General features: G+C 41.3%; 1 long non-coding RNA gene across 1 annotated transcript in view; it reads right to left on the bottom strand.

Moving 5' to 3' along the window:
* LOC104911624 overlaps positions 1–4546 on the bottom strand; it is a 36954-nt gene extending 32408 nt beyond the window's left edge. Inside the window, exon 1 of the long non-coding RNA XR_004160266.1 lies at positions 4408–4546. This is a non-coding gene — a long non-coding RNA (uncharacterized LOC104911624). The remainder of the gene's footprint in view (positions 1–4407) is intronic.
* Between the last annotated feature and the right edge of the window lie 6629 nt (positions 4547–11175).

The raw sequence follows: 11175 nt of genomic DNA, 5'->3' as shown, positions 1-11175 counted from the left end.
AAAAAAGAAAAAAAGAAAAAAAAAGAAAAAGAGTAAGATGAAAGGAGCATTACATGGGTAAAGCGTGTTAGCGACCAATTCACACCCCAGACCCATAGAATTCAGAGTTCTGTTTTTAAAATAGAAACAACCTCAAGGATATAATCTAACTGTACTAATTAATATGCTGAAAATTAGGCATAAAATTTCTGACAAGGGCCTAGAGTAAACATCCTTGTTTTCAGTACTCTTCCTAGATACACTACAAGTATTAAACAGGACCATGGCTGTCCCATTAATTTCTGCTATCTGTGGTCAATTAAAGTAAATTGATGCCACCATTCTCATCATTTGATCACGTAAACCTTTTCTTTGAGTGCCTTAAGTACAAGGAACTACAGAACAGTATACTTTAGAGGGGAGAGTATTTCTGGCGTAATTCCTTCACCGTACAAGATCAGCTTTTTTGTTAGCTCTATTTTTAAGTCATCTACATGGGATCTAATTATTTAAGTTTGATTCATCTTCTTTTAACCTGCTGCTAGAAGGAAGATGTTCGTGCCTTAGCTTTAAGCTTACTGATCACAGGAGCAGCAAATCGATACATTTATTGAAGACGGTTAGAAATACCATCAAAGGGAAAACAGCAACTACATCCATTTTATTTCAGGTTCTAAACTAGTTCTTAAACTTAGAGGCAGAACAAAGATGCATGAAATGGCTTTGCTAGGAAGCAACTTAATGGCATGGGAAAAACACCTGGACAAAGAACAAAAAGAAAAATGAGGTCACACGAGAGAGACCACATGCTTAATCACTTCAATGTTTGCTGCATCTTGGTCGCATCCTAGACTGATCTCTATCTACTAAAAATGGCGTTAGAGCCACTGATGTTTTATTTGTAGGAAATAAATGTTTACAAGAGGAAAAGAGATTACTTAATTTTCAAGACCAAGAGTTCCTGTAAAGCAATTTGTTAAACAACTGTAAAGCCAAGGAGAAATGCTTCACAGCAGCAGTGTCAGAAGAGCTCTGACTGAGGATTCACAAACCACGTGTGAAACTATTTCAGACAGTTCTTTATCAGTAGCTTAAAAAGCAGCAGGCACTCTGAATGCCAAGTTACCAAGGTGAGTGTCACAAACATCGCAAAGAATTCTAATTGGCAATGCTTGAAATAGATGGGAGAGACTTTGGAGGTGATACAGCACAAATGCTGCATTTTTTGCAAATGTACTCTCTCAGAGAGAAAAAAAAAAAACAACAAGCGAACTTGGTCTAAAGTCTGTAAAAACAGAGAGGGAAATGAAGACGACAGAGGAACGAGAGGGAAAAGGAGACAAAAGCAATTTACAGCACTATGAGGCCAGACCCTCTGTGTACATTGATAGAGCTCCTCAGTTTGTGAGGACTCCAGAAGAGCTCTTCCTGAACAGCATTCCCTTTTCTATCAGGCACGGGCAGTACAGCAGCGATGATCTGAACCAGTCAGAAACCTCAGCGCGTGAGCACCTCAACAAACCTGCATCAAGTACGGCCACCTCTGCTCCAATAGTGGTGATTCTCAAAACACCCCAGGAGCAGGCTCAGCTGGAATACTAACACACGAATTTGTGCAAAGCAGTGACGACCAGCGAAGGCACCACCTCCTTTCCATGGAGCACAGAGCCAGAGCCCTGCAGCCAGCCGCCCCCCTGGGGGGGTAAGATAATCTTAGCTGTCATTTCCAGCCTTAATGACTCTGATTCTGCATTTCTGAGAGAAGGCAAGCAGTCCCTGAAAAGAGCAACTAGCTGTATGTATGATCTTTGCGATATACAGAGCGTTAGCATATAATTTATGTTTATTAGACACCATGAGGTTCAATAAATCATTGTTTTCATTTGTAGAGCATTATTAGAGCAGTGATTTAACTGAGGGAATTCTTCCTCATGGCCCATAGGAGTGAAAGGTTAATGGCATAATGTATTCCTATAAAACAAATAGCAGACTTCCCCCATCCTTCAACCAGCAGGTGGTAAATTAGCAGGTAATAAAGTGTGTATGTAATCTGCATTCACAGGCCAATAAATAATATTCAGGGGCCAGTTTTACCTGCTCCAGTTGATAGTACATCAGGGGGACTGCACAGCTCCACAGCAACACAGCAAAAGTACAGAGAGCAAAGGGAGCTGCTGCTGCAACAGCCTGACTACTTGAACACTGATGTATGTCAGATTCCAACAAAAGAGGCACATCTACGATATTACAGCAGTGCCTATAAATTCCATATCGTCCGTAAAGTACTGCTCCTGCATGTGGCAAATACACACTGCCGTGGTCCCTTTGGCTCTTGACATTTACTCTGCTATCCTATTAACACTGGTGGCATTTCAGTCGGGTACTGGAATTAGCTGAGGAAAAAATATCTTATTAAGCGCTGAAGGCGAAAGAAAAAAAAAAAACACACCTAAAATAACATGCTACCTCTTGCTCTGAAAGTGGAATGTATTATCCAGGCATTCCTATGGATGGGACTAACAGCACGGGTTAACCCAGGCACACCCTTCCTGCCCAGCGCTCTGCAACAGCCGAACGCCGCTGAGCTGCAGCCGGGGCTCGAGGAGAGCGCCTGTATTTGATCTATTGGCTAAACAGTCCCGTGAAAAGCAAAAAAATATACAGCCTTGCTCTCCGTTTTCATAAAGGGATGTCAGGACAGGCTTCAAGATTCCAAAACTATTTCCTTTTGTATAGTTCAGCTTCGTTTCCAGTTGATATAAACACATCACCCGGGAACTCTCAAATGGAGCGCACAGAATTGCAATCGGACGTTCAACTCAGAAATTTGCACTCGTCCCTTTACTTCTGAGCCCCACCTTACCAGAGCAAAACACCCCTCACCCCGCAGCCGCTCCCCGTACCATCTCCGCCGTCTGTGAACAGCTCTTTTTACGGCTGAAGAACAGGAGGGGAGAAATCTGATGACAAATCTGACCAACACCGTGAGAACTCACTGAGATGTCTCACAGCTTCAATACATCAGAGCAAATGCCCGAGTTAACAGTGCCTCGTTAAAGGGTCCTTATCGCTTCCACAGGGACTGCAGGTGACTCAGCACAGGAGCTGAGTGACAAAAGGGACGTTCTGGAACCCTGCTGAGCTCAGGATCAGTAACCAGCCTCACCGAACGCTCTGCTTCTGCCTTCCGCTCCAAAATAAAGCGCTTAAGTATTTTGGTCTATGGAAATAGGTACAGCTGGAGGGTGCACCCATCACAGCTGCATGTACATGCAAGCGCTGGCTTTGCCCTGGCGGCGTAGCAGCCCTCTGGCACTCAGCTCAACACCTTTCAGCTTTCAACACCTGTTCAGGACAGGCCTTTTGCTTCGTCTCATTTTGCTGCGGAGCAGCTTCCACCTGTTAGCAACAGCAGAAGAACGTTTTGCAAGGAAAAACAAAACCAACAAAGGCCAACCTAGCACTTCTCTTCCTAGTTGATGAGCAGTATTTACTTATTGTAGAGAACACGCTTCAAAAGGCGTTTAAAAGAAAATTCGTCAGGGTGTTTTACAGATACGAAGACGACGCTTCCGTTACCCTGCAGCAGTTCCACAGCACCTGCCTGGGGGGTGACGGAGATGGCAGCCCCTACTCGTGCTGGCCAAATGGCGGCCTGTGCTCTAACTGTGCTCTAACACTAGAGCAATACCGGCCGACAAACTCCACGTTGAACAGATCGCAGCTTTAGAAGAGCCCATTAAGGCCAATCCGCAACTAATAATGACATCAGGAAACGAACAAACAAAGCAGCAGGGAGGAAAAGGTGCAGAGCAGCTCTGCATCCTTCCGAAGGACGGTAAAGCACCAGCAAAGCCTCCTGCCCCGCGTGCTCGGCCTTATGGCGAGGATTAAACACGTTAAAACTAATTCAAATGCAACAATGCTTTAAGTACAACAAAAGACTCACTGTCAGCTCCTCCACCTGCCTGCCATTAGTCTGCGGAGCCCTTCGTGCTCCACTCATCCTTCCAATAAGACAACGTGTTCAATAATCGCCTATTCCCAGACCTCATAAACAGAAAGACATCTCTTTCCTCATAAGGCAAAAGACGACAAATGTTCAGACGCTCTCCTCAAAACACAACAAATGTTTACCGATATATGTTTTTCCTCCTCATATGCTTCGCCTGACTCACTTATTGATAAGCTTTTGGCATTTATTCTTTTCCTCAAAGATTATAAATCAGAATGAATATAATTAAACGCTGGCTCCTTGTTAACACTTCATAGAGAAAAAATACCACCAGCAGAACACCTTAACAAATCCTATTATTTTACTCTAGGTGCCTATAATTAATTATAAATGTTTGCATACTGTCTGAAATAAATGTTATTCGTAGATGAGACAATAAAAACAGAGAAAGCCAGCCAAAATGCATTACTCACCATTTTGTCTCCTGCACCTCCAGAAGTTGGAACAAGGCTGCCCCAGGCATAACTGAAAGAGTCCACACAGGTAGGTGGGAATGGCACACAGGTGTTGCTGCTCAGGGTCATTAAGGCACAAGGTCACCTCCCACTGCTCTCCCCCTCCTGGGCTGCTGTTGGCCATTTTTATCCTTTGGGCCTCAGATACAGCCAACCTGTTGTACCTGGAATGGTTTTGATCAGGCCCCGAAGGAATTTTTAGTCTGAGTGTATTGCTGTCCCTAACACAGCACTCAGGCTGAGGCTGCACAGTTCCTCAGTTCACTGGTCTCTCATCATTTCTAACTCTTTGGATCACAATCCCCATACAACTTACCTGGCTGTTCTCATTAATAGCACTCAAAATTCATTAAATCTGGAATTCATAAGGCTTGGAAACCAGCTTTAAAACCCATTCTCACCGCTACATCTTAGGAGACAGTTGCTATTCAACTCAAGGGCAACATTTCAAAATATCTTACAGTTCCCAATAATATCTCATTGGGAACTGAATCAAGGATACTGTCATCTAACTGCTGAAACCCCTATTGCAACTAGTAAACAGATCAGTCCCAGTCATTTTTAGGGAATTATTGATGTTTAAAATCAATATAGCTTGCTTTTAAGGAAGCGTAGCAGTCCTATTGCCCTCAGGAGGGTTTTAGCACATATTTAAATTTAAGGACAAGATGAAATATTTTCCTGAGTAAGTAATATATATTACAAGCTCTTCTAATTACAATAATTTGTAAATATATCTTTAACACTGTACTATATCTCACCTGTGTTGAATAGCCAATAGCTCCAAGCATTTTTCCATTCTTGGTATGCTCTTATCCCATCAGTGCAGGCTGTGCTGCTGTTTTTGTTCTCCAAACCAGCCTGACTTTATGATTCTGTTCATTTCACACCTGGCAACACAGAAAATGCAGAGGTAATAGAGGGGAAATCCTCCAGCAATCAGGAAAACGACCAGAACCGCAGCAGTGATGTGTGCTATTTTCTCAAGGAGCAATAAAAAGCATGTGAATTTTCAAGAGAGCTACAAGTCATTGTTTGCTACAGTGACAAGCCAGCATATGCTCACGTTGTCATTTAATAACATGGAAGATAGCACTCATCATAACTGTCACAGAGCAAAATATCAGAGAGGGAGGTGTTGTCATACAAAGTAACTCCACGCAGAATGTGTAACGTGCAGCCTGGATGTTGAAGTTGGAAGCAGATTTTATATAAAAATACAAAAACAGAAAAGATCCGTACATACCTATATACATAAATGCACATTCTCCTCTTCGAGCAGTGAGAGCAGCAGAGGAGATGAGGGACCAGAAGTGAACTTCCTCGAGCTGAGTTTCCAGGAGGAAGCACCAGAACAGTCATCCAAAAGACGTGGTGGGATGAGGTCAGATGTGGATAAAATCCTGAGCCCTTTTCTTGGAGAAAGGAATAATTCCTAAGACCGAGGATATGGAGTAAGAAGAGCATCAAGCAGTAGCGGTTAGATTCAAAGTCCATGAAATGTTCTATGCATCGGAAACAAGTTGTCCAGAGGGGTGGTGGATGCCCTGCCTGGAGACATTCAAGGCCAGGCTGGACAGGGCTCTGAGCACCTGATGGAGCTCTAGGTGTACCTGTTCAGTGCAGGGCAGTTGGACTAGATGTCCTTCGTGATCCCTTCCAACTCAAACGATTCTATAGTTCTGTGAAAGAAAAGCAACCACGACTTGGGAGCACTGCTTTGAATCTATTTTACACACTTCAGACCCTATTTTACATTCATCTTCTACCCTCCCCCCCTCCCCCAAAAAAAAAAAATTACCCTGCATGTTTCACCATTAAATTATGCTTCAGAAATCACTGGCAATTTCATTTAGTTCACAGACAGTGTTGCCATGTTACATATTCAAGCTAACTTTCCCATTATTTCATTTACTGCTCCAGTAACCATTGGGACTGGAGTGGAACGGGAGCACATCCAGCAGAGTATAGGCTCCGGAATTGATTCCCCGTTTATACGGAAAGCTTCTGTGTAAAATAATATATAAAAAGGAAGTCAAATACAGATTAGTTATTCAATAAGGCATAAATAATTAAGAAGCATTTAATAAAACTAAACTTTAAGCTAACTGTATTTCCATAAATATTTGATACGTGTTCATTAAGTTTAGAAAATATATTGTTTACGTTTGACATCGTGAAATAAATCCATTCCTAAAATTTCCAAATTGGTCACACAGCAGAGACACATATCATACAAAACCTCTGGGAGAAAATCTCATTATTTTAGTGGCAACTTGTAAATAACCATTCTCCTGCTGTTTCCAGTAAAGGCTCGTTTCAAAAACACCCTTACAAAAAGACAGAGGAAAAAGAAAGGAAAAATTCAATAACAGAAAATATATAGCGTAATAAACGTATGCCATGTTTTTCAGGGAGGGGTGAGTCTGCAGGGGCCCTGGGGAAAAGGGGAAACAAATGTCATCTTTCTTTTTATATAATTGTATACCCGTGTGCTTTATATAATCAAAATGAATACTTCAATTTGCTACACATTTAGCTGGAGGAAAAGAAGGCATATGGAAGAAAAGCCCCAGGGGCAAATGATCTCACTCACCTGGAAAACAATGTGTGCGTTAATGGAGTAATTTGTTAATTAAAGATTCTAAGATGCCCACCAAAGCCATTTATTTTTGAATTACCACTTCCTAGAGTCGAACAAGATCCCGGGTAAAATGTAATTAGAAACTCTATTTTTCCTCTGTCTCAGTTGTTTCTGAGCACAATCAATTTGACAAGGATCCCCAGAGTTACCTCGGCAGCAGATGGTCCACATGCTCACCCAATCAGCGCCGTGCACCAAGAACAAAAAAGATAAAACAATTTCACGCCTGTCGCTAGAGCTCCAAGATGCAGTGCTGGATTGAATTAGCTTCAGATTAAGCTCCTTATTTGCAGTGGAACACAAAACAGGGACAACTGCCGAAGACAAATAAGTACTCATTTGTAAGACTCCAAACACAGTGCAATTCTTTATTTTTTTTTTAGGTACGTTGAAAATAGAGGCAATGCCTTTTCAGCCCTCAGTAGCAAAGGTGAGAACTTGGCTGTAAGGATTTATGTAGAGGCATGTTCATTCCACTGACACCTTGGAATGCTTTCCATTGCAACCATGTGGCAGCCCATTAGGGAACTTACAGCTGCTTTTTGGTTTTTTTTTAGACAGTAACAACAATTTGCTGTGCTTCGTGTTAATAACTCTAACAATTGTTTTGTTCGTTTTAGAAGGAAATGACTCAGCTACGATTAGAACCGTAGAATTGTTAAGGTCAGAAAAGACAATTAGGATCACATAGTCCAACCATCCACCATCACCACCATGCCACTAACCATGCCCTTCAGTGCCACATCTTTTTTTGACTAGCTTGCAGTTTAAAATGGTAACATTCATATGTGTGTTCATCAGGAAGAGTCCTAATTTCCAAGTCTTTCAAGGGTGTTCTATAGGTTGCTGTGACAGGGTGACAGAGGAATTGTGCTGTAAGAAGCACTGCTTGACTCCGACTCCTGTTGCTGCTGTTGGCTTTGCCCCAGGTTTGAGCTCTGTGTGGTACTTGGTTTTCTGCTGCCCCTGAGACAGGAACCCAAGGGATGAAATAAATAAATCTTGCGATATGGAACTAGGAGTTGTTCTAAAAGTCTACTCCCAGGAGCCAAATGTAGTAGGAAGTCGGGACAAATGTTGTCATGGGACTGTGGGACACTACATGTTGCCTGGTATGGCTGTCCTTACTCTTATTGGAGGAATTTGGCCAAACTGTTGGCAGATTACAAGTAATTGGAGCAGAGCTTTGTTTTGGCAGGTTGTTAAGAGACACACTGAGTGCTGTCGTTGGCTCTCCAGGAAAAGGACAAGAATCCCTAAAAAGTCTCACAGTATATATTAAATTAAGTTTGGGGAATTCTTAAACAAATGCATCAGGAAAGAGCTGTCCTTTAAAAAATTTTGAATCAGATGCATGTTATGCATCAATCAGAGAATGAACTATGAACGCAGATACACCTAAACCTGAATCCACTGAAAAATTGTTTTGATGTGGTAAGAATTTAAAAGCACAGTAATTGAAGTTTACATGAAAATAACACATGGGCAGGAGGGTGAAGTGCTTTAAACACAGCCTGTAAGGCATCATCTGTCATCTGGACACACGGCAAAATAATGCTATTCTATATGCAAGGTAATAGGCATTTATGGGGAAGAAAAGTGACAAAGATCTTGGCCATGCAGTAGGAAAACACCATTTGGGATTTAGAGATTCAGTTTGTTGGGAACTTTAAGGTTTGGGCACTTAGTAGCTGAGAAGTGTGTTTCTTTGCAGAGAAGGGGCTCCTTTTGCCTAACTTTCCTGGATACTCAGTAGTACCTTACTTAACTTTAAAGAAAAACAGTACTTGCTGAACACAAACAAACCTGATGTTTCTCCTACAACAATCAGAGTTGGAAGCGATTCCAGAATTCCCCAAATCCAAATTGTTTCTCTATATAAAACTTGCTAAAATTCTTTCCCTTTTTCCCTCATCCCTACTTAGTGGCCTCCTTGATTCCCGTTTTGCTTCAGACTGGGGCTGAATGGAAGTTCCTCACCTGTTAAGTTTGCACTGACATTAAAAAGCAGCCTGGAGTAATTCAGAAGTCCCATTTCTAGAGAACACCTCAAGTTCTGTGCTCACTGTTGCTCATCAGAAGGAAAAAAAAAAAAAAAAGTTTGTTTTTTATTCTTAATTAATTCCGTTAAAAATAAATTTTAAACAGGCTCTCCCTGTCCTAATTTTATGAACATTTTATATGCTCCTAATTATTTTAATTTCTATTAGCCTACAGGCCATACCTTGTTTTCATAACAATTTCTCTCTCCTATGCTACGTGTTACCACGTCTGTCTTATCTTTTTGTTCTTTTGTTTTCGGCGTCGTTGTGCATCAGCACTGTATTTTGTGTATTCTGCTGAGCCTTTTCCAACTTGGACAATTTTTCCTAAGTCTGCTCTGACCAGAGAAAATACATTTAATGAAACGTCCAAGTAACATAACAGAGGCTAATTAAATTAACTTTTGCCCATTATTTTGTGAGCCACCAGCATCCCACGGCCAGTCATTTGTTAACTAATAATAGGTGCATTATTTATTGCATACATTGTTCGCTGACTTCAAAATGCTACTAATGTGAATTCCTTTCTTCTCGTCACCGATAAATAATATTAAATTTGCTCAGAGGATCCAGAAGCAAAATTGTAGCATATTAATTGTCTTGAGCTACCTAAATAATATTCACCACAAAAAATTGCTTAATATAGTAAGACTACATAAATTAACCAATACATAGAAGAAAATTAACAAGAAATTATATAAGGAGTGCTTTTAACAGTTATTCTTATATAACCATTCACTGCAAATTATAGCTAATTCTATTGGCTGCAACTGCTTTCTGTTCGTTCTTTTTCTCTTTTCACTACTGGTTTTGGAGCCACATTTGTTCTAATGCGTATCAGAAATACAGTCAGATCTATCACTCTTATTTGGCCACTACGCTTTCTATGCAGGTCAAAGTTTGATCTATGGAGTCTAGAGACGTGTCAGTTGAGAACAGTCAGTATAATAGCTTTTCCATCCTGTTCCTCTTAAATCTCTGTCTAGTGCAACGCATATAATGTTGAAATATATTTTGCCCCTACTTGGTGTTATTTGATAGTGACGGGGGTAGTGATGAATAGAGAATGCAAATTTACTGCTTTTGTTGCTCAACAAAGACCTTGCGGAAGTCCTTGCATTTCAGGTTTCGTTTGGGGAATAAAGTCACCATCTGCTGTATTATTTCCTCCCTAAAATTGCCAGCTCATGCCAATGTAAATTAATTTCTTATTAGCTTGCATTACCATCAGTATCTTCCTCTGCTGCATTCTGGGCTCTTTCCCTTTCACAAAGTAGTCATGAATTTGCAGTATTGTGGAGTTGATCAAAACTATGATGCTATGGGAAGGGTTATTAGAAAACAAAAGACTGGAGAGACTCTCATGTTCTTATAGATATTCTGTCACTTCGCCAGGTGAGGAATAAGAGGAAACTGCTGTAGAAAACAAACGGCAGATAGTTAATGGATTTTCTTACAAGCTGCATGTTTCCTTGGCAAGGAACTGTGGAGACCATTGCTGCAAAACGCCAACAGAGAATTCAGATCTATACTGGCAGGTCAGCAATCTTTGCCTCGGGTTTGTGTTGCAGAGCAATACTTGCAAGTTCAGGCAAAAGTTTAATTGTAGTTTTACAGTACAGTGATAACCCTGACTAAAATTACCTTTTCTAGAAAAGTGAAGTATGTGCAAACTAAAATTAAAAAAAAGAACACATAACTTGTCTAAGATGCATTTGTTCATTCCTTCTCCTAAGTGGTTTAGTGGTCAGGACGCTTGTAGCACAAATCCCTCGAGAGTCGTAAAGGGGCCCAGGAGGCCTGGATGCTCCTCAAGATGGAAATCTCAAAGGCGCAAGAACAGGCTGTCCCTGAGTACCTTAAGGCGAGCCGTAGGGGAAGATGACCGCTGTGGATGAGCCGGGGACTATTGTTGAGACTCAGGGAGAAAAAGAGAGTCTACGTCCTCTGGAAGAAGGAATAGGCTACTTGGGGAGATTACAAGAAAGTAGCTAAGGTATGCAGGGAGGAAGTTACAAAGGCAAAAGCCCAGCTTGAACT

Source organism: Meleagris gallopavo, chromosome 7, assembly GCF_000146605.3.
Source record: "Meleagris gallopavo isolate NT-WF06-2002-E0010 breed Aviagen turkey brand Nicholas breeding stock chromosome 7, Turkey_5.1, whole genome shotgun sequence".
NCBI lineage: Eukaryota > Metazoa > Chordata > Aves > Galliformes > Phasianidae > Meleagris > Meleagris gallopavo.
The sequence above is the reverse complement of the archived record's forward strand: the minus strand, read 5'-3'. Positions and strand labels throughout refer to the sequence as shown.